General features: G+C 62.1%; 1 non-coding gene across 1 annotated transcript; it reads left to right on the forward strand.

Annotated features, from left to right (window-relative positions):
- Window positions 1–3576: 3576 nt before the first annotated feature.
- LOC131865312 (5S ribosomal RNA) lies at window positions 3577–3695 on the forward strand. Its single transcript, XR_009364040.1, has one exon. It is a non-coding gene; the product is annotated as a 5S ribosomal RNA (ribosomal RNA).
- Window positions 3696–4158: the final 463 nt, after the last annotated feature.

The raw sequence follows: 4158 nt of genomic DNA on the forward strand, positions 1-4158 counted from the left end.
CATGGTGCCCACCGCGGCGAAGGTGCGCACCCGGGGCAAACCGGGCTAGGACTTCGTGCACGCCGCACCTTGGAGCACACTTCGGAGCGCTCCTTGGTGCGCACCATGGTGCCCACCAGGCCGCGCAACCCAGCCAAGGTGTGCGCACCAAGGTGCACGCGAGGTGCGCACCCGGGGCAAACCGGGGTCCGGCTTCGTGCACGCCGCACCTTGGAGCACACATCGGGGCGCTCCCGGGTTCGCACCGGCGTTGCGCACCGTGGTGGGCACCTCGGAGCGCACCGTGGTGGGCACCTCGGAGCACACCAAGGTGGGCAGCGAGGTGCGCACCTTTGATGCGATGCCTTCACTAATTTCCATAAAAGGCAAAAAAAAACGAGATTTTAAAATTTCCGTTTTGAAAGATAGTGAGAAAAAGGGAATGCTGGTGCCATCTTGAGCCCGCCCTGGTGCGCAGCCCAGCCAAGGTGTGCGCACCAAGGTGCCCACCCTGGCGAAGGTGCGCGCCCGGGCAATTAACCCAACTTCCAACTTCGCGCGCGCCAGGGTGGGAGCGCACCCAACAACCGGGCCTGGGAAGAGCCAATGCGAGAAACCCCACCAAACGCTCTGACAAAAAAAGAGGGGGCGCTCCAGTAACCCCGCTTCGGAGCGCACCCTGGGCAAACCCAGCCAGGGTGCCCACCCCGGCCAAGGTGCAGGCGAGGTGCGCACCCGGGGCAAACCGGGCTCCGACAACGTGCACGCCGCACCTTGGAGCACACTTCGTAGCGCTCTCGGGTGCGCACCTCAGAGCACACCAAGGTGGGCAGCGAGGTGCGCACCTTTGATGCGCTGCCTTCACTAATTTCCAGAAAAGGCAAAAAAAAGAGGAGATTTTAAAATTTCCGTTTTGAAAGATAGTGAAAAAAACGGAACGCGGGTGCCATCTTGAGCCCGCCCTGGTGCACAGCCCAGGTAAGGTGCCCACCCTGGCAAAGGTGCGCACCCGGGCAATTAACCCTACTTCCGACTTCGTGCGCGCCAGGGTGGCAACCGGGCCTGGGAAGAGCCAATGCGAGAAACCCCACCAAACGCTCCGACAAAAAAAGAGGCGGCGCTCCAATAACCCCGCTTCGGAGCGCAGCCGGGGCAAACCCAGCCAAGGTGCCCACCCCGACGAAGGTGCACGCGAGGTGCGCACCCGGGGCAAACCGGGCTCCGACAACGTGCACGCAGCACCTTGGAGCACACTTCGAAGCACTCCCGGGTGCCCACCGGCGTTGCGCACCGTGGTGGGCAGCGAGGTGCGCACCTTTGATGCGCTGCCTTCACTAATTTCCAGAAAAGGCAAAAAAAAATGAGATTTTAAAATTTCCGTTTTGAAAGATAGTGAAAAAAACGGAACGCGGGTGCCATCTTGAGCCCGCCCTGGTGCGCAGCCCAGGCAAGGCATGCGCACCAAGGTGCCCACCCGCGGTGCACGCCCGGGGCAAACCGGGCTCCGACTTCGTGCAGGCCGCACCTTGGAGCACACTTCGGAGCGCTCCTTGGTGCGCACCATGGTGCCCACCAGGGCGCACCCGGGGCAAACCGGGCTCCGACTTCGTGCACGCCGCACCTTGGAGCACACATCGGAGCGCTCCCAGGTTCGCACCAGCGTTGCGCACCTTTGATGCGCTGCCTTCACTAATTTCCAGAAAAGGCAAAAAAAAACGATATTTTAAAATTTCCGTTCTGAAAGATAGTGAAAAAAACGGAACGCGGGTGCCATCTTGAGCCCTTCCTGGTGCGCAGCCCAGGCAAGTTGTGCGCACCAAGGTGCCCACCCTGGCGGAGGTGCGCGCCCGGGGCAAACCGGGCTCCGACTTCGTGCACTGCATGGTGCCCACCAAGGCGCGCAACCCAGCCAAGGTGCCCACCGCAGCGAAGGTGCACGCGAGGTGCGCACCCGAGGTGCACACCCGGGGCAAACCGAGCTCCGACTTCGTGCACGCCGCACCTTGGAGCACACTTCAGAGCGCTCCTTGGTGCGCACCAGGGCGCGCAACCCAGCCAAGGTGCTCACCCCGGCGAAGGTGCACGCGAGGTGCGCACCCGGGGCAAGCCGGGCTCGGACTTCGTGCACGCCGCACCTTGGAGCACACATCGGAGCGCTCCCGGGTTCGCACCAGCATTGCGCACCTTTGATGCGCTGCCTTCACTAATTTCCAGAAAAGGCAAAAAAAAAAAAAAAACGAGATTTTAAAATTTCCGTTTTGAAAGATAGTGAAAAAAACGGAACGCGGGTGCCATCTTGAGCCCGCCCTGGTGTGCAGCCCAGGCAAGTTGTGCGCACCAAGGCACCCACCCTGGCCAAGGTGGGTCACGGGGTGGGTCCTAGGGTGGGTAACGGGGTGGGTACTAAGGTGCGTGCCAAGGTGGGTCATGGGGTGGGTGCCAAGGTGGGCACCAGGGTGGGTGTGCACCAACCCTAGCCAGGGTAGGTCACGGGGTGGTTGTCGGGGTGGGCGTCAAGGAGCCAAGGTGGGTGGCAAGTAGCCAAGTTGCGTGCCAAGGTGGGTGTCGGGGTGGGTGCCAAGGATCCAAGGTGGGTGCCAAGGAACCAAGGTGGGTGTCTGGGTGGGTGCCGAGGTGGGAGCCAGGGTGGGTCCCAAGGTGAGTGCAAAGGTGGGTGCCAGGGTCAAGGTGAGTGCCAATGTGGGTTCCAAGGTGCCAGGGTCAGGGTGAGTGCCAATGTGGGTTCAAAGGTGCTAAGTTGGGTGCGAGGTTGGGTGCGAGGGTGGGTGGGTGCCAAGGTGTGCTAGGTGGAAGCCCGGGTGGGTCGGCATCCCATGGGTGTCGAGTTGGGTGCCTGATGGGTGCTTCTTGTCAAGTTTTAGTCGTCGGGACTCATTTCGAGCCTTAGAGGTCGTTTCTTGTCCGGTTGCCCTGTCTTCGACCTGGGAACCCAATTTTGGTCCTCGGGTCCCATTTTTTTTTGTCTCGCATCCCACTTTTGGCCTGTGGCCTTTTCGGGGTCGATTCTCGTTTTGGGCATCAGAGCATGTTTCTTCTCCTAAAACCCAATATTTGTTTATTAAGTCTCGGAACACATTTTTGTTCTCGTGGACCCATCATGGGTCTTGGAACGCATTTGTGGTCCTTGGGTCCCATTTTGCATCCCGAAACTTGTGTTTTGGTGCTTGATCCCTATTTTGGGTGCCCACCTTGCACCAAGTGCGCACCCGGGGCAAACCGAGCGCCTTGGTGCACCGGGGCAAGATCGAGCGTGCACCCGAGGCGCCCCGAACATGCACCAAGGTGCACTCGGCCCACATGTGAGCGCAGGTCGTTGCGCCCGAGGTGGTGTGTGGGCACCGCGTTGCAGACGGGACACTGCACGCACACGACGCCCCGTCCAGGTGCACGCACGTAGGCCGGGCCGGGTGCACACCCGACGCCCTAGCAAGGTGCGCGCACCCGGGCAGGGCTCACACTTGGCGAACGGGGCGCACTTCGCGAGGGAGGGTGTGCACCTCGACGGGGGTGGGTGGCCGGGGTGGATTCGCACGTGGGTCGCGGTTTGCTAAGTACACACTGCGACAAGCTCATAACGGGTGCGATCATACCAGCGTTAGTGCACCGGATCCCATCAGAACTCCGCAGTTAAGCGCGCTTGGGCCGGAGTAGTACTGGGATGGGTGACCTCCCGGGAAGTCCCGGTGTTGCACCCTTTTTTAGTTTTTCGCCGGGCGTCGCAATGCTATTTGAATAAACCTTTTGCCCGTTTGCGTTCTCGTCGGGGCCGGGCCGGGCCGGGGTGCGCTGCCCGCACTACCGCGCGCGCGGGGGGCGACACCGAGCGCGCACCCGAGGCGCCCCGAGCACACAGGCCACGGTGCAACCCGGGCGTTGTGCGCGCACCCCGGTGCGCCCGAGGTGCTGCGCGCGCACCCAGGTGAAATCGGTGTGCACCTCGGCCAGTGCGCGCTCGGTCGAGTCGCGCACGTTGGCCAAGGTGCACGGTGATGTTTCTTACTCTAAGGTTCCGCACCAGACGCCCGGGACAGGTGAGCGAAGCTGGGCGGGGCCGGGTGCGCGGCCGGGGCAGGTGCACGCAGCTAGAGAGAGCTTTGGAGCACACCAGAGGTGCGCACCTTGGAGCACACTTCGGAGCGCACCAATGATGCGCTCCAT

This window comes from Cryptomeria japonica, unplaced genomic scaffold, assembly GCF_030272615.1.
Source record: "Cryptomeria japonica unplaced genomic scaffold, Sugi_1.0 HiC_scaffold_108, whole genome shotgun sequence".
Lineage (NCBI taxonomy): Eukaryota > Viridiplantae > Streptophyta > Pinopsida > Cupressales > Cupressaceae > Cryptomeria > Cryptomeria japonica.